Genomic DNA, 19,600 nt, shown 5'->3' with positions numbered 1-19,600 from the left:
AAATGTCACTCCCTGATAGGAATGGGTTCCAAACTCATCTGAGCTATCCTGTCATGAAGCAGTCAAAGTCAACAGCCAAACATAGGTGGCAGAGGCATTCTCCACCCTGCAGCTGCACGTATGCAAGGGGCATATACACATGCGTCTACATGTGTTGACAACCATCTTTGATTGGTTGTTGACACTGACAGCTTCCCAATGAGATACCCCAGGTGGTTTCGGACTGATGTCATTGCTCTTCACTGTTCCCAGGACTTCTTTAACTAGTATACAGGTGAATAAAATTATTGGTGTCTGACCATCTGATCTGGCAATACTGTAAATACAGTAAAACCTTGGATTGCGAGCATAATTTGTTCCGCAAACATGTTTGTAATCCAAAGCACTTGTATATCAAAGCAAATTTCCCCATAAGAAATGATGTAAACCCAGATGATTTGTTCCTCAACGATTAAGACCCCTTTCACACTGGAGATGTTTTTCAGGTCCATTAGCGCTAAAAATAGCGCCTGAAAAATGCCTCATTTGCAATCCCAGCGTGAAAGTCCGAGTGCTTTCACACGAACGGTGCGCTGGCAGGACGATAAAAAAAAGTCCGGCAAGCAGCATCTTTGGAGCGCTTTAGGAGTGGTGTATACACCACTCCTAAAGCACCCCTGCCCATTGAAATCAATGGGCATTGCCGTCAAAGCGCCTCGACAGCGGCACTTTGCGGGCGCTTTTAACCCTTTATTCGGCCGCTAGTGAGCGAAAAGCGCCTCTAAAACAACGCTTTACTGCCGACGCCCCCGCGCTGTCAGTGTGAAAGTGCCCTTATTCATAGATCTTTCAGTTTATAGTCCATATTAAAAAATTATAGCAAGTGCTTGCTTCGGCAGCACATATACTATAATTGGAACGATACAGAGAAGATTAGCATGGCCTCTGCGCAAGGATGACACGCAAATTCGTGAAGCGTTCCATATTTAAAAAAAAAAATATATATATATATATGTATATATATATATATATATATATATATATATTATAGCAATGTGATAGGTTGTGTAACCATAAAATGTACATCCACAAATGGCAGCTTCCACAAGGGTATTAGAAGCAAAATCCAGCAGGAACTACAGAGTATAAAAGAGAAGAGGGGCACCTCTAAGTGTAGCAATATGGTTACATTTACCAGCTCACATGATTGATAAATAAAACAGGCACATCTAAGTATGCAGGCATCCAGGGTAAAGCTGTCCACATAGATCATCCTCCGCACTGCTGGCTCTCACCGCTGTCAGTCTGACTACCCTAAAAGCGAGGCTTGAATCGCTCGTGGAGTGCAGAGTGGAAGGGATGACATCTATGGCGGTGCGGGGGATGGTTTACCCCAAATATTCCCCCAATATTCAGCAAAGAGACATCTCAATCCAGGAGAGAGACATCGCCAAATATTCAGCAAAGAGACATCAGAACCTAGCCAAGAGACAGTCCACTCCAGTAAAGAGACATTCTGTCACGTACCTGGTAGTTGAGCCCGATATGCAGAGGGAGGCCTCTCTTATGTCCCTGACTCACGGCCCCTGGTAGGGTGGACAGGAAGCACAGGAGTGCAGGACAGCACGAGTGCCTGGCAGGATCAACAGCTGGAAGGCTGGTCTGGAACTCTGGATAATGCTGAGACAACTGGAACAGCAGGTGGAATGCAGCAGATAGGAAGCTGGAGCAGGCAGAGCAGGAAGATACTCACAGGATGCAGAGAGATGGTCCCAGGGATTGGAACACAGGAAGGTCAGACAGGCCGGGTCTTACACAGGCGAGCAGTACTGGAGCAGATGCAGGAGGCTGAAGGAGAGTCACAGAACAAGCCGGGTCTGCAACAGGCAGGTACAGATGAGCCAGAGGATCAGACAGATGCAAGGTCGTGGACAGGCCAGGGTCAGGTGCAGGCAGATGGCAAAGGGTAGTCACAAGGCAAGCCCGATATCACAGGAACAGAGCAGGATACACCGATAACTCTCGGGGAACGCTGTAGATCAGACAGCAGGGTTTCCTCATCACAGCAGAGTTTAAATAGCTCGCCTGACGCCGGTACTTGCGCGTTCGCGCACTCCCGTACATGGGCGCCTGCGCATACTCGCGCATTCGTGCATGCGCACAGGCACCCGCAAGCGTGCACCCACTTGTGTGGAACGGCTACTCCCAGCAAGCATTTCCTGACATTGCCCCCCCCAAGGGGCAGCCTCCGGATGCCCAACCGAGCCAACTTTTTGGGGTGAGATCATCTTGAAAGACTGGATTAGTCTCTTGGCATGGATGTTACCTTCAGGTTCCCAAGAATTTTCTTCTGGGCCATATACATTTTACCAAGAATTGGGTTTGATTATTTATTTTCCGACAATCCACGATTGCTTCTACCTCGTATTGTTCTTCCCCATTAACAGTCACGGGTTCAGGGGGATCCGTATTTCGTCCTGGAAAAGGGTTAGCAACAGCAGGCTTAAGTAAAGAGATGTGAAAAATGGGGTGTACCTGAAAGGAATTTGGCAGTTCCAGCTCGTAAGCCACCTCATTGATCCTCCTTTTTACTGAGAAAGGACCCACGAACCTAAGACCCAACTTCTTTGAAGGGCATGCTAGCCTTAGGTTCACGGTGGATAGCCATACCTGGTCTCCGGGCTTCAGGATTAATTCTCCCCGTCTCTTCCTGTCAAAGGTCTCCCATAGTTTCCTGTAGCGATTTATTATTTGTGTTGAAGTTCATGGTTTCAAGGGCAGCTGGCACCAAACATTCTGGAAGGGAAATGGGTAAGAATGATGGATGGTACCCATAGTTGACGAAGAAGGGGGTTTGTTTTATGGAAGCATGGGTGGAGTTATTATAGGCAAATTCAGCCAGTGGTAATAGAGAACTCCAGTCGTCTTGGGAAAAAGAAGAGAAGCATCGCAGGTACTGCTCAAGAGTCTGGTTGGTCCTCTCCGTCTGCCTGTTTGTCTGTGGGTGGTAGGCAGAGGAGAAGGATAATTAAATGCCAAGGGACTTGCATAATTCTTTCCAGAATCTGGAGGTGAATTGTACTCCCCTGTCCGGGATAATGTTGGCAGGAAGTTTGTGTAATCTGACAATGTAATCCCTTATGAAAACCTGTGCCCTTCCAGGGGTGGATGGTGTTCCTTTCAAAGGAATGAAGTGTCCCATCTTGGATAGCCAGTCTACAACCACGAATATGGCAGTATGACCTTCTGAGGTGGAAAGCTCCACAATAAAGTTCATGGAAATAAGGTTTAATCAAGCCCCAAGCCTTGGTTCGGCTACACTTGCTGCGGGTACAGATAGGACAAGATTCCACATAATTTTTACAGTCTCTTGTTAACCGAGGCCACCAAAATGTGCGCTGCACCAGATCAGATGTTTTGGATGTGCCAAAGTGCCCAGCTAAAACATGGTCATGACAAAGTTCAAGTATGGTGACCAGGAGACTCTCAGGTATGAAGAATTTATCATTATGCCATAGCAGGCCATCTCTTGCAAGTAATTTTGTTTCAAGAGGGGGAGGAACATTGATGGAAGCCTGTCTGACCCAGGCAAGTACAGTGGGGCAAACAAGTATTTAGTCAGCCACCAATTGTGCAAGTTCTCCCCCTTAAAAAGATGAGAGTGGCCTGTAATTGTCATGATAGGTATACCTCAACTATGAGAGACAAAATGTGGAAACAAATCCAGACAATCACATTATCTGATTTTTGAAGGAATTTATTTGCAAATTATAGTGCAAAATAAGTATTTGGTCACCTACCAACAACATTATGGCAACATTATGCTTTGGGGCTGTTTCTCTGCAAAGGGAACAGGACGACTAATCCGTGTACATGAAAGAATGAATGGGGCCATGTATCGTGAGATTTTGAGTGCAAACCTTTTCCCATCAGCAAGGGCATTGAAGATGAAACGTGGTTGGGTGTTTCAGCATGACAATGATCCCAAACACACCGCCAGGGCAACGAAGTAGTGGCTTCGTAAGAAGCATTTCAAGGTCCTGGAGTGGCCTAGCCAGTCTCCAGATCTCAAACCCATAGAAAACCTTTGGAGGGAGTTGAAAGTCCGTGTTGCCCAGTGACAGCCCCAAAACATCACTGCTCTAGAGGAGATCTGCATGCAAGAATGGGCCAACATACCAGCAACAGTGTGTGACAACCTTGTGAAGACTTACAGAAAACGTTTGACCTCTGTCATTGCCAACAAAGGATATATAACAAAGTATTGAGATGAACTTTTGATATTAACCAAATACTTATTTTCCACCATAATTTGCAAATAAATTCTTTCAAAAATCAGACAATGTGATTGTCTGGCTTTGTTTACACATTTTGTCTCTCATAGTTGGGGTATACCTATGATAACAATTACAGGCTCTCATCTTTTTAAGTGGGAGAACTTGCACAATTGGTGGCTGACTAAATACTTTTTTGCCCCACTGTAGATCTTCCTGCACCAAAAGAAAATTTTCCACGGGCTGAATGGTATCTGGGGATGCAGTTGTTTTATCATCACTGAACATACGGGACAAGGCATCTGGTTTTGTGTTTTTTGAGCCGGGCCGGGATGTGACATGGAAGGAGAAAGTCGAAAAGAATAATGCCCATCTGGCTTGACATGGTTCCAATCATTTTGCAGTTCTCAGGTATTCCATATTTTTGTGATCTGTGTACACTAGAATTGGATGAGCTGCCCCTTCCAGCCGGTAGCGCCATTCTTCTAATGCGGCTTTAATTGCCAAAAGTTCCCGGTTTCCGACATAATAGTTCCTTTCTGGGACAGACAACTTACGGGAAAAGAAGGCAATGGGGAACAGGAGAGACTTGGGTCCTTGGCATTGTGAGAGCACTGCACCGACAGCAACCTTAGAAGCGTCAACCTCCAAGATAAACGGTAAGGCAGGGTCAGGGTGTTTTAATATTGAAGCAGAGATAAACAGTCTCTTGAGGGAGTCAAAGGCTACCTGGGTGTCAGGAGTCCAGTGAAAACAGATTCCCTGCTTGGTCAACTGAATAATAGGGGAAATGATAGCTGAGAAACCTTTAATGAATTTTCGATAAAAGTTTGCAAATCCTACGAACCGCTGAATCCCCTTCTTATCTGTAGGAGTAGGCCATTCCAAAATAGCAGAGATCTTTTGAGGGTCCATCTTAATGCCTTTTATGGAAATAATCAGCCCCCGGAATTGTATACTTTGTCATTCAAATTCACACTTTTCGGCTTTGGCGTATATGCCGTGTTGGCAGAGACGACCTAATACGCATTTGACATGTTTGCGATGACTGTCAATGGAGGAGGAGAAGATTAGAATGTCATCTAGGTAAATGATAACAAACAGGTCCAGGTAGTCTCAAAAGATATCATTGATAAAGTGCTGGAAGGTGGCAGGGCCATTGCAAGGTCTGAATGGCATCACCAGGTACTGGATATGTTTGAATCGGGTACAAAAAGCTGTTTTCCACTCGTCACCTTCCCTGATGCGGACCAAATTATAGGCCCCTCGAAGGACAAGTTTAGTAAAAATGGTTGTAGTCCCCAATCTCTGGAAAAATTCCGGTACTAAAGGAAGAGGGTAGCGATTTTTAATGGTAATTTTATTGAGTTCGCGGTAATCGATACAGGGTCGAAGAGTATGGTCTTTTTTCTCCATGAAAAAGATGCCAGCTCCTGCCCGGGAGGTGGATGGGCGGATGAATCCTTTCCTCAGGTTATCATTGATGTACTCCTTGAGTGTACTCAGCTCTCGTTCAGTAAGAGGAAAGATTCTTCCAAAAGGTACCTTGGTCCCAGGGAGGAGCTCAATAGCGCAGTCAAACACTCGGTGAGAGGGAAGAGTCTCTGCATCTTTTTTACTGAACACATCCAGGAAGTCATGGAATGTCCAGACATAGTAATGAAGAAGAATTATTGGAAACTTCCTGAAGACAATGTTGATGGCAATAAGGAGACGGGAAGGTGACTTCTCTGGTGGCCCAATTGATGTTAGGGTTGTGGGCCTGCAGGCAGGGTATGCCAAGAATGATAGGAAGCAGAGGTGATGTGATGATGTCTAGACGTTATAGCTCTTCATGGCGGTTGGCAATGGTAGCTGGCAGAGGGGTTGTCTCCTGTGTTGACAGGACCTGACTTGATGACTGACCCATCAGCAAGATGAACAAGAAGTCCTTGAGTCTTGGGTAACAAAGAAATTGACTGTCTAGCTGCATCACACACATACCTGCTCTTCCGACCCTCCTTGCCAGTGTCTCATGTCCTGCAAACAAATCCGTCCTCTGTTCTAACATGAAAGGCTACCAGCTTTTCTCCACAAACTTTCCTCAGACCACAGCTTAGCTCACCTCCCTCTTTGCAGTGTCAGCAGTAGCTGTGCTCTAGCTTCTCTCAGCAGGACACTGGAGATTGGGGTGAAGGGAAGGGGAAAGATCAAGGTGAAGGAGGGTACAGAGCGAGTTTGCAGGAAACCGCTGGGGGGAGATTGAAAGGCTAGTCCTATCTTCTAAATACAACTGCCCAGCATACTAATTTAGCAAGGGGGGGCACACGGGGGCAAGGAATAACCTAGGGGGCAATTGCCCCCCTTGCCCAACTTTAGCGATGCAACTGAGTATATTACTTTGAAAAGTGAGCCAATTCATTTGGAAGTTAGTGCATGGAAAAATCTAGAAAGTCCTTGCAGGATTCTGAGTCTTATGCCGCGTACACACGATCGGACTTTCTGGCATACTTGGTCCGGCAGATTTTCCGACGGACTTTAAAATGGATGGACTTGCCCACACACGACCGGACTTTCCGGCGGGCTGGGTCCATGCCCCCCTAAAACGTCACAGTCCCAGCATGCCCAGGGACTGTGACGGCATAAGGGGGCGGGGTCTCCGCCTATATAAGTCACAACTGAGCGCTCAGGGAGCAGTCCAGCCGGAGAGAGCGTCGTGTCAACATCTAGAGAAGAGAAGAGGGAAGAAGACAACAAGCCCAGAAGTCCGGACCTCCGCTGGCAAAAGAGCGGCATGAAGACAGCGGAGGAGCCAGCAGAAGAACTGGAACACCGGGAGAAGAGGCCAGAGAGAGCGGAGAAGAACCAACCGGACGCCGGGAGAAGAGGAACCGGAGGGACCCCCGAAGCCGGAGGAAGACCTGTGTAGTGTGTTTTATTATTGACACTTTTTCCCTAGGTGAATGGGTAGGGGTACCATGTACCCCATACTCATTCACATAGGGTGGAGGGGCCGGGATCTGGGGGCCCTCTTATTATAGGGGGCTCCCGGATTCCGATAAGCCCCCCGCCCGCAGACCCCGACAACCAACGGCCAGGGTTGTCGGGAAGAGGCCCTTGTCCTCATCAACATGGGGACAAGGTGCTTTGGGGTGGGGGGGCCCCGCAGGGCCCCCCCACCCCCAAAGCACCCACCCCCCATGTTTAGGGCATGCGTCCCCACCCCCTTTCCTGACCGGCGGGGCTGTGTGCTCGGATCAGGGTCTGGTATGGATTTTAGGGGGGACCCCACGCCGTTTTTTCGGCGTAGGGGCTTCCCTTTAAAATCCATACCAGACCTAAGGGTCGTATTGCAGCGAGCGCGAATTGCAATACCCTGCTCTTGCGTCATATCTGGTCCGTTGGACCAGCATACAGACGAGCGGGCTTTCCTTTGGACCAGCACATAGACGAGCGGACTTTCCGTCAGAAACTGAGTCCGACGGAAAGATTTAAAATATGTTTCAAATCTAGGTCCGGCGGACTTTTGGGAAAAAGTCCGCCGGAAAAGTCCGCCGGAGCCTACACACGGTTGGATTAGAGTCCGCCAGACCAAGTATGCCAGAAAGTCCGCTCATGTGTACGCGGCATTAGAAGTAAGTGCTTGATGGTCGGACTAGGGCTGCTCTACAATCATAGTATGAAGTTTTAGTGGAAGTAGACATGCTGTTCGATCTACTGTGTATCTCTCCACTCTCCTGTACTTAGATCTACTGATCGTGTCCTGAGCTCCGAGCTGCCCAGGAGCTCACACCGACAGCAGTGTGTGAGGCTTTCATGGAGCAAACTTGCCATCTGCCTTGTTCTGTTCTGCTCCCCTAAGCCTTGATTTTTGCTCATTTTAGTCAGTCAGTGTTCCAGGAGCACTAAGAATATACAATAATAGATATTGTAGTGGCTGAAGAGAAACTTCAGTTCAAAAAAAGGTCATGTTTGTGCTAGCTCTATTATGGAAATATGTAAATAATTTAGAACTAACAATTGTTTGCCTTGCCCAGAATACAGTTTTAGAATTAGTGCATTGCAATTATTCTTGTAATGAGGGAGAAATACAGACTATGGAAGCTGTTACAATTGTTATAGATTATAAACAAATTATAAAGGCGGAAAATGTTACAGCCAATTAAGGTTTAAGAGGGTAAAAAATAATGTAAAATAGTTTGCAGTCCATCAGAAAATAAAGTAACAATATAGAATATTTCTTTAAAGTAAACACATTTCTATGTTATATTTCTTATATTATTGAAATGTGTGAACAGGGTATGCATATGAATAGTATTACAATGGAAGGGGAGCACAACATTATCTATTCCAAAAAATGTTCCCTCCCTCCTCCTCCTACCAGTCCTATCCTGCCTAACCTGTATAAAAAAAGATGTGTGTACTTACCTATTTTTAATCTTCTCTGGTCCAGTCGTGTGATCCCACAGCTCAAGTTCCCCTTTGACAGTGAGCGGCTGCTGCAGGGAAACAGAGAGAGCACCTAGAACAGCCATGGAAGCCAATGGTAATATCAAGGCTTCCTGAATTCCCAGCTGTTGTAGAGCGCTTCCTGAGCCAGAACTGCATAATCATTAGACTGGACCAGAGTGTGGGGACGTTTGTAGGAATAGTTAGACTTATGCCCTGTACACACGATCGGACATTGATCGGACATTCCAACTACAAAATCCATGGATTTTTTCCGATGGATGTTGGCTCAAACTTGTTTTGCATACACACGGTCGCACAAAGTTGTTGGAATTTCCGATCGCCAAGAAAGCGTGACGTACACCACGTACGACGAGACTAGAAAAGGGCAGTTCTGAACCAAGCGCGGCACCCTTTGGGCTCCTTTTTCTAATCTTGTGTTAGTAAAAGTTTGGTGGGAGACGATTCGCGCTTTTTCAGACTCGTGGTTTTCAGATCGTTTTCTGCTGTTCAGTTTGTGCTTGTGGGTTTGTATCTGCTCTTCAGTGCGTGCAGTCAGTTCGTATTGGATTATTCAGTGCGTTCTTGTCCGCTTGTTGCTGTTTTTCAGGTCGCTCTTCACAGGCCTTGCTGTTCTTCAGTGCGTTCTGTTACTTCGTTCTGAGCAGCCGACCGGTTTCTAGCCATGTTGCATATACATACTCCTCGTAGAGTTCGTGCTGTGCGGGGGCTTGGTGTTGGGGTCCTTACCTTGACACAAGTCCAGTCCATGAACAGGGTGGGGAGGAGTTCATGGACCAAGAATTGATTGCTTCAGCGTGACCAGTTCTGTCACATGCCTTTGCTCCGTGAGATCCGTGAGAATAATCCTGACGATTTCAGGAACTTTCTCCGGATGACAGACCCCGTATTTCACCGTTTGTTGGCTTTGCTGACCCCTTATATTAGCAGGCAGGATACCTGCATGAGGCAAGCCATCACTCCAGAGCAGAGGCTGGTCGCCACCCTGCGGTACTTGGCAACGGGGGGAAAACCTGCAGGACCTCAAGTTCTTGACAGGCATCTCCCCCCAGGCTCTGGGGATCATTATCCCAGAGGCCTGTTCTGCCATCATCCAGGTCCTGCAGAAGGAGTATATTAAGGTAAGATTTGTATCCTTTAATATCACATTTTATTGTATTTAATGTTTGATAATATATTGTATTTCTTTCCTCATTCCCTAATTACCATGATTGTAATATGCTGTGAATGTCCCCTTTGTCCTCATGCTGGCTGGATTTTTATGTAATTATTTTTTTTGTCCTTCATGCATATTTGCCTTCACTTACCTCCCCAGCATGCTCTCCTGGCCCTATATTCACCTCATGTAGTCACTTAACAGTGTATTTTCTCAGCTCCATAGTAGTGCTTTACCCTAAAAAACCCCTAAAATGTTTAAAAATGTGATTTGTGCTTTAAATTCAGGCAGAGTGCCAGAGGCTTTTTTTTGGGGTCCCCAAATCATTTGGAACCCTCCTTCCCCCCAACTGCTAAGTCATCTGATACCAATTCTCTATCTATCCTCAATCATCTATATGCTGACTTTGCCAAACCCCAGTGGCGTATCTAAGGTATGGCAGCCATGGCAAGTGCCATGGGCGCCATGGGGGGAAGGGGCGGCAAAAAGCTGCCCTCTGCATGAAAAAAAAACCCCACCTGTCCTCCCAGACTAATATAGCCCCCGGCGCCGCGGCCAGCCTGCAGGATCGCGGCGCTGGTGTTCTATCAGATGGCTGTCGGGCTCGGTTTAGGCTGAGGGAGGCTCTGTCAGCAGGGAGGGGCGGGGCAGGGAGCTCCACTGACGCTCTGACCCTGCCCTGCCCCGCCCCATGTACTCTGTATGTGCTCGTAGCACTGACACCACCTCTCCTGGACCACGAATATTCCCGCCTCCTACCGCCGTAAGCCCCGCCCCTACCGCAGAAAGCTCCGCCTCCGGACCTCTGAGAGGTGAGCCCGGCTGGTCAGGTAGGTCTTTCTACCTATAGACTCAGTGTTACTAAACCCTTCCTGACAATGTTCTTTATCCCCCTGTATAGCTGTGCATTGCTGAAAGCTTAAATTTTAAAACTGGCTACTTGGTCATCTGCTGTAGTATGTCACATTTGCAATCTGGTCATCTGCTGTAGTCGCATTCGCAGTCTGGTCATCTCCTGTAGTATGTCGCATTCGCAGTCTGGTCATCTCCTGTAGTATGTCGCATTCGCAGTCTGGTCATCTCCTGTAGTATGTCGCATTCGCAGTCTGGTCATCTGCTATAGTCGCATTCGCAGTCTGGTCATCTCCTGTAGTATGTCGCATTCGCAGTCTGGTCATCTCTTGTAGTCGCATTCGCAGTCTGGTCATCTCCTGTAGTCACATTTGCAGTCTGGTCATCTCCTGTAGTATGTCGCATTCGCAGTCTGGTCATCTCCTGTAGTATGTCGCATTCGCAGTCTGGTCATCTGCTGTAGTATGTCGCATTCGCATTCTGGTCATCTCCTGTAGTATGTCGCATTCGCATTCTGGTCATCTCCTGTAGTATGTCGCATTCGCAGTCTGGTCATCTCCTGTAGTATGTCACATTCGCAATCTGGCCATCTGCTGTAGTCGCATTCGCAGTCTCTGGTCATCTCCTGTAGTATGTCGCATTCGCAGTCTGGTCATCTCCTGTAGTATGTCGCATTCGCAGTCTGGTCATCTGCTGTAGTCACATTCGCAGTCTGGTCATTTGCTGTAGTCGCATTCACATTCTGGTCATCTCCTGTAGTATGTCGCTTTCGCAGTCTGGTCATCTGCTGTAGTCGCATTCACATTCTGGTCATCTCCTGTAGTATGTCGCATTCGCAGTCTGGTCATCTGCTGTAGTATGTCACATTCGCAATCTGGTCATCTGCTGTAGTCGCATTCGCAGTCTGGTCATCTGCTGTAGTCGCATTCGCATTCTGGTCATCTCCTGTAGTCGCATTCGCAGTCTGGTCATCTCCTGTAGTATGTCGCATTCGCAGTCTGGTCATCTGCTGTAGTATGTCACATTCGCAATCTGGTCATCTGCTGTAGTCGCATTCGCAGTCTGGTCGTCTGCTGTAGTTGCATTCGCAGTCTGGTCATCTACTGTAGTCGCATTCGCATTCTGGTCATCTCCTGTAGTCACATTCGCAGTCTGGTCATCTCTTGTAGTCGCATTCACAGTCTGGTCATCTCCTGTAGTATGTCGCATTCGCAGTCTGGTCATCTGCTGTAGTATGTCACATTCGCAGTCTGGTCATCTGCTGTAGTCGCATTCGCAGTCTGGTCATCTGCTGTAGTCGCATTCGCAGTCTGGTCATCTGCTGTAGTCGCATTCGCATTCTGGTCATCTCCTGTAGTCACATTCGCAATCTGGTCATCTGCTGTAGTCGCACTGGCAGTCTGGTCATCTCCTGCAGTATGTCGCATTCGCAGTCTGGTCATCTCCTGTAGTATGTCGCATTCGCAGTCTGGTCATCTCCTGTAGTATGTCACATTCGCAATCTGGTCATCTGCTGTAGTCACATTCGCAGTCTGGTCATCTCCTGTAGTCGCATTCACATTCTGGTCATCTCCTGTAGTATGTCGCATTCGCAGTCTGGTCATCTGCTGTAGTCGCATTCACATTCTGGTCATCTCCTGTAGTATGTCGCATTCGCAGTCTGGTCATCTGCTGTAGTATGTCACATTCGCAATCTGGTCATCTGCTGTAGTCGCATTTGCAGTCTGGTCATCTCCTGTAGTCACATTCGCATTCTGGTCATCTCCTGTAGTCGCATTCGCAGTCTGATCATCTCCTGTAGTATGTCGCATTCGCAGTCTGGTCATCTGCTGTAGTATGTCACATTCGCAATCTGGTCATCTGCTGTAGTCGCATTCGCAGTCTGGTCATCTGCTGTAGTCGCATTCGCAGTCTGGTCATCTGCTGTAGTCGCATTCGCATTCTGGTCATCTCCTGTAGTCACATTCGCAGTCTGGTCATCTCTTGTAGTCGCATTCGCAGTCTGGTCATCTGCTGTAGTCGCATTCGCATTCCGGTCATCTCCTGTAGTCACATTCGCAATCTGGTCATCTGCTGTAGTCGCACTCGCAGTCTGGTCATCTCCTGCAGTATGTCGCATTCGCAGTCTGGTCATCTCCTGTAGTATGTCGCATTCGCAGTCTGGTCATCTCCTGTAGTATGTCACATTCGCAATCTGGTCATCTGCTGTAGTCGCATTTGCAGTCTCTGGTCATCTCCTGTAGTATGTCGCATTCGCAGTCTGGTCATCTCCTGTAGTATGTCGCACTCGCAGTCTGGTCATCTGCTGTAGTCACATTCGCAGTCTGGTCATCTGCTGTAGTCGCATTCACATTCTGGTCATCTCCTGTAGTATGTCGCATTCGCAGTCTGGTCATCTGCTGTAGTCGCATTCACATTCTGGTCATCTCCTGTAGTATGTCGCATTCGCAGTCTGGTCATCTGCTGTAGTATGTCACATTCGCAATCTGGTCATCTGCTGTAGTCGCATTCGCAGTCTGGTCATCTCCTGTAGTCACATTCGCATTCTGGTCATCTCCTGTAGTCGCATTCGCAGTCTGATCATCTCCTGTAGTATGTCGCATTCGCAGTCTGGTCATCTGCTGTAGTATGTCACATTCGCAATCTGGTCATCTGCTGTAGTCGCATTCGCAGTCTGGTCATCTGCTGTAGTCGCATTCGCAGTCTGGTCATCTGCTGTAGTCGCATTCGCATTCTGGTCATCTCCTGTAGTCACATTCGCAGTCTGGTCATCTCTTGTAGTCGCATTCGCAGTCTGGTCATCTCCTGTAGTATGCCGCATTCGCAGTCTGGTCATCTGCTGTAGTCGCATTCGCAGTCTCTGGTCATCTTCTGTAGTATGTCGCATTCGCAGTCTGGTCATCTCCTGTAGTATGTCGCATTCGCAGTCTGGTCATCTGCTGTAGTCGCATTCGCAGTCTGGTCATCTTCTGTAGTAGCATTCCCAGTCTGGTCATCTGCTGTAGTCGCATTCGCAGTCTGGTCATCTGCTGTAGTCGCATTCGCAGTCTGGTCATCTGCTGTAGTCGCATTCGCATTCTGGTCATCTGCAGTAGTCGCATTCGCAGTCTGGTCATCTCCTGTAGTCGCATTCGCAGTCTGGTCATCTCCTGTAGTATGTTGCATGCATTCGCAGTCTGGTCATCTCCTGTAGTCACATTTGCAGTCTGGTCATCTGCTGTAGTCGCATTCGCAGTCTGGTCATCTCTTGTAGTCGCATTCGCAGTCTGGTCATCTCCTGTAGTATGTCGCATTCGCAGTCTGGTCATCTGCTGTAGTATGTCACATTCGCAATCTGGTCATCTGCTGTAGTCGCATTCGCAGTCTGGTCATCTGCTGTAGTCACATTCGCAGTCTGGTCATCTGCTGTAGTCGCATTCGCATTCTGGTCATCTCCTGTAGTCACATTCGCAGTCTGGTCATCTCTTGTAGTCACATTCGCAGTCTGGTCATCTCCTGTAGTATGCCGCATTGGCAGTCTGGTCATCTGCTGTAGTCGCATTCGCAGTCTCTGGTCATCTTCTGTAGTATGTCGCATTCGCAGTCTGGTCATCTCCTGTAGTATGTGGCATTCGCAGTCTGGTCATCTGCTGTAGTCGCATTCGCAGTCTGGTCATCTTCTGTAGTCGCATTCACAGTCTGGTCATCTGCTGTAGTCACATTCGCAGTCTGGTCATCTGCTGTAGTCACATTCGCAGTCTGGTCATCTGCTGTAGTCGCATTCGCAGTCTGGTCATCTGCTGTAGTCGCATTCGCAGTCTGGTCATCTGCTGTAGTCGCATTCGCATTCTGGTCATCTGCAGTAGTCGCATTCGCATTCTGGTCATCTCCTGTAGTATGTCGCATTCGCATTCTGGTGATCTCCTGTAGTATGTCGCATTCGCAGTCTGGTCATCTCCTGTAGTATGTCACATTCGCAGTCTGGTCATCTGCTGTAGTCGCATTCGCAGTCTGGTCATCTGCTGTAGTCGCATTCGCAGTCTGGTCATCTCCTGTAGTCACATTCGCAGTCTGGTCATCTCCTGTAGGATGTCACATTCGCAGTCTGGTCATCTGTTGTAGTCGCATTCGCAGTCTGGTCATCTCCTGTAGTATGTCGCATTCGCATTCTGGTCATCTCCTGTAGTATGTCGCATTCGCAGTCTGGTCATCTCCTGTAGTATGTTGCATTCGCAGTCTGGTCATCTGCTGTAGTGGCATTCGCAGTCTGGTCATCTGCTGTAGTGGCATTCGCAGTCTGGTCAACTCTTGTAGTGGCATTTGCAGTCTGGTCATCTCCTGTAGTATGTCACATTCGCAATCTGGTCATCTGCTGTAGTATGTCGCATTCGCAGTCTGGTCATCTCCTGTGGTATGTCACATTCGCAGTCTGGTCATCTCCTGTAGTCGCATTCGCAGTCTAGTCATCTCCTGTAGTCACATTTGCAGTCTGGTCATCTCCTGTAGTAGCATTCGCAGTCTGGTCATCTCCTGTAGTCACATTCGCAGTCTGGTCATCTCCTGTAGTCACATTCGCAGTCTGGTCATCTGCTGTAGTCGCATTCGCAGTCTGGTCATCTCCTGTAGTCGCAGTCGCAGTCTGGTCATCTCCTGTAGTATGTTGCATGCATTCGCAGTCTGGTCATCTCCTGTAGTCACATTTGCAGTCTGGTCATCTGCTGTAGTCGCATTCGCAGTCTGGTCATCTCTTGTAGTCGCATTTGCAATCTGGTCATCTCTTGTAGTCGCATTCGCAGTCTGGTCATCTCCTGTAGTATGTCGTATTCACAGTCTGGTCATCTCCTGTAGTATGTCACATTTGCAGTCTGGTCATCTGCTGTAGTCGCATTCGCAGTCTCTGGTCATCTTCTGTAGTATGTCGCATTCGCAGTCTGGTCATCTCCTGTAGTATGTCGCATTCGCAGTTTGGTCATCTGCTGTAGTCGCATTCACAGTCTGGTCATCTGCTGTAGTTGCATTCGCAGTCTGGTCATCTGCTGTAGTCGCATTCGCAGTCTGGTCATCTGCTGTAGTCGCATTCGCATTCTGGTCATCTGCAGTAGTCGCATTCGCATTCTGGTCATCCCCTGTAGTATGTCGCATTCGCATTCTGGTCATCTCCTGTAGTATGTCGCATTCGCAGTCTGGTCATCTCCTGTAGTATGTCACATTCGCAGTCTGGTCATCTCCTGTAGTATGTCACATTCGCAGTCTGGTCATCTGCTGTAGTCGCATTCGCAGTCTGGTCATCTGCTGTAGTCGCATTCGCAGTCTGGTCATCTCCTGTAGTCACATTCGCAGTCTGGTCATCTCCTGTATGATGTCACATTCGCAGTCTGGTCATCTGCTGTAGTCGCATTCGCAGTCTGGTCATCTCCTGTAGTATGTCGCATTCGCATTCTGGTCATCTCCTGTAGTATGTCGCATTCGCAGTCTGGTCATCTCCTGTAGTATGTTGCATTCGCAGTCTGGTCATCTGCTGTAGTCGCATTCGCAGTCTGGTCATCTGCTGTAGTGGCATTCGCAGTCTGGTCATCTCTTGTAGTGGCATTTGCAGTCTGGTCATCTCCTGTAGTATGTCACATTCGCAATCTGGTCATCTGCTGTAGTATGTCGCATTCGCAGTCTGGTCATCTCCTGTAGTCACATTCGCAGTCTGGTCATCTGCTGTAGTCACATTCGCAGTCTGGTCATCTCCTGTAGTCGCATTCGCAGTCTGGTCATCTCCTGTAGTATGTTGCATGCATTCGCAGTCTGGTCATCTCCTGTAGTCACATTTGCAGTCTGGTCATCTGCTGTAGTCGCATTCGCAGTCTGGTCATCTCTTGTAGTCGCATTTGCAATCTGGTCATCTCTTGTAGTCGCATTCGCAGTCTGGTCATCTCCTGTAGTATGTCGCATTCACAGTCTGGTCATCTCCTGTAGTATGTCACATTCGCAGTCTGGTCATCTGCTGTAGTCGCATTCGCAGTCTCTGGTCATCTTCTGTAGTATGTCGCATTCGCAGTCTGGTCATCTCCTGTAATATGTCGCATTCGCAGTCTGGTCATCTGCTGTAGTCGCATTCGCAGTCTGGTCATCTTCTGTAGTCGCATTCACAGTCTGGTCATCTGCTGTAGTTGCATTCGCAGTCTGGTCATCTACTGTAGTCGCATTCGCAGTCTGGTCATCTGCTGTAGTCGCATTCGCATTCTGGTCATCTGCAGTAGTCGCATTCGCATTCTGGTCATCTCCTGTAGTATGTCGCATTCGCATTCTGGTCATCTCCTGTAGTATGTCGCATTCGCAGTCTGGTCTTCTCCTGTAGTATGTCACATTCGCAGTCTGGTCATCTGCTGTAGTCGCATTCGCAGTCTGGTCATCTGCTGTAGTCGCATTCGCAGTCTGGTCATCTCCTGTAGTCACATTCGCAGTCTGGTCATCTCCTGTAGGATGTCACATTCGCAGTCTGGTCATCTGCTGTAGTCGCATTCGCAGTCTGGTCATCTCCTGTAGTATGTCGCATTCGCATTCTGGTCATCTCCTGTAGTATGTCGCATTCGCAGTCTGGTCATCTCCTGTAGTATGATGCATTCGAAGTCTGGTCATCTCCTGTAGTCACATTTGCAGTCTGGTCATCTGCTGTAGTCGCATTCGCAGTCTGGTCATCTCTTGTAGTCGCATTTGCAATCTGGTCATCTCTTGTAGTCGCATTCGCAGTCTGGTCATCTCCTGTAGTATGTCGCATTCACAGTCTGGTCATCTCCTGTAGTATGTCGCATTCGCATTCTGGTCATCTCCTGTAGTATGTCGCATTCGCAGTCTGGTCATCTCCTGTAGTATGTTGCATTCGCAGTCTGGTCATCTGCTGTAGTGGCATTCGCAGTCTGGTCATCTGCTGTAGTGGCATTCGCAGTCTGGTCAACTCTTGTAGTGGCATTTGCAATCTGGTCATCTCCTGTAGTATGTCACATTCGCAATCTGGTCATCTGCTGTAGTATGTCGCATTCGCAGTCTGGTCATCTCCTGTGGTATGTCACATTCGCAGTCTGGTCATCTCCTGTAGTCGCATTCGCAGTCTAGTCATCTCCTGTAGTCACATTTGCAGTCTGGTCATCTCCTGTAGTAGCATTCGCAGTCTGGTCATCTCCTGTAGTCACATTCGCAGTCTGGTCATCTCCTGTAGTCACATTCGCAGTCTGGTCATCTGCTGTAGTCGCATTCGCAGTCTGGTCATCTCCTGTAGTCGCAGTCTGGTCATCTCCTGTAGTATGTTGCATGCATTCGCAGTCTGGTCATCTCCTGTAGTCACATTTGCAGTCTGGTCATCTGCTGTAGTCGCATTCGCAGTCTGGTCATCTCTTGTAGTCGCATTTGCAATCTGGTCATCTCTTGTAGTCGCATTCGCAGTCTGGTCATCTCCTGTAGTATGTCGCATTCACAGTCTGGTCATCTCCTGTAGTATGTCACATTTGCAGTCTGGTCATCTGCTGTAGTCGCATTCGCAGTCTCTGGTCATCTTCTGTAGTATGTCGCATTCGCAGTCTGGTCATCTCCTGTAGTATGTCGCATTCGCAGTCTGGTCATCTGCTGTAGTCGCATTCACAGTCTGGTCATCTGCTGTAGTTGCATTCGCAGTCTGGTCATCTGCTGTCGTCGCATTCGCAGTCTGGTCATCTGCTGTAGTCGCATTCGCATTCTGGTCATCTGCAGTAGTCGCATTCGCATTCTGGTCATCCCCTGTAGTATGTCGCATTCGCATTCTGGTCATCTCCTGTAGTATGTCACATTCGCAGTCTGGTCATCGGCTGTAGTCGCATTCGCAGTCTGGTCATCTGCTGTAGTCGCATTCTCAGTCTGGTCATCTCCTGTAGTCACATTCGCAGTCTGGTCATCTCCTGTAGGATGTCACATTCGCAGTCTGGTCATCTGCTGTAGTCGCATTCGCAGTCTGGTCATCTCCTGTAGTATGTCGCATTCGCATTCTGGTCATCTCCTGTAGTATGTCGCATTCGCAGTCTGGTCATCTCCTGTAGTATGTTGCATTCGCAGTCTGGTCATCTGCTGTAGTCGCATTCGCAGTCTGGTCATCTGCTGTAGTGGCATTCGCAGTCTGGTCATCTCTTGTAGTGGCATTTGCAGTCTGGTCATCTCCTGTAGTATGTCACATTCGCAATCTGGTCATCTGCTGTAGTATGTCGCATTCGCAGTCTGGTCATCTCCTGTAGTCACATTCGCAGTCTGGTCATCTGCTGTAGTCACATTCGCAGTCTGGTCATCTCCTGTAGTCGCATTCGCAGTCTGGTCATCTCCTGTAGTATGTTGCATGCATTCGCAGTCTGGTCATCTCCTGTAGTCACATTTGCAGTCTGGTCATCTGCTGTAGTCGCATTCGCAGTCTGGTCATCTCTTGTAGTCGCATTTGCAATCTGGTCATCTCTTGTAGTCGCATTCGCAGTCTGGTCATCTCCTGTAGTATGTCGCATTCACAGTCTGGTCATCTCCTGTAGTATGTCACATTCGCAGTCTGGTCATCTGCTGTAGTCGCATTCGCAGTCTCTGGTCATCTTCTGTAGTATGTCGCATTCGCAGTCTGGTCATCTCCTGTAGTATGTTGCATTCGCAGTCTGGTCATCTGCTGTAGTCGCATTCGCAGTCTGGTCATCTTCTGTAGTCGCATTCACAGTTTGGTCATCTGCTGTAGTTATTCGCAGTCTGGTCATCTACTGTAGTCACATTCGCAGTCTGGTCATCTGCTGTAGTCGCATTCGCATTCTGGTCATCTGCAGTAGTCGCATTCGCATTCTGGTCATCTCCTGTAGTATGTCGCATTCGCATTCTGGTCATCTCCTGTAGTATGTCGCATTCGCAGTCTGGTCATCTCCTGTAGTAT

At 48.1% G+C, this 19,600-nt stretch overlaps 1 protein-coding gene and 1 non-coding gene across 14 annotated transcripts in view; both read left to right on the top strand.

The window, feature by feature from the left end:
• The window catches only part of ADGRL3 (adhesion G protein-coupled receptor L3), a 1,522,275-nt gene that overhangs the window by 1,174,521 nt on the left and 328,154 nt on the right, over positions 1-19,600 (top strand). The window lies entirely within an intron of this gene.
• Positions 863-969, top strand: LOC141124999 (U6 spliceosomal RNA). Its single transcript, XR_012241309.1, has one exon. It is a non-coding gene; the product is annotated as a U6 spliceosomal RNA (small nuclear RNA).

The sequence above is a fragment of the Aquarana catesbeiana genome, linkage group LG01 (genome assembly GCF_042186555.1).
Source record: "Aquarana catesbeiana isolate 2022-GZ linkage group LG01, ASM4218655v1, whole genome shotgun sequence".
NCBI classification, from domain to species: Eukaryota; Metazoa; Chordata; class Amphibia; order Anura; family Ranidae; genus Aquarana; species Aquarana catesbeiana.
This window is presented reverse-complemented; position numbering and strand designations above follow the sequence as displayed.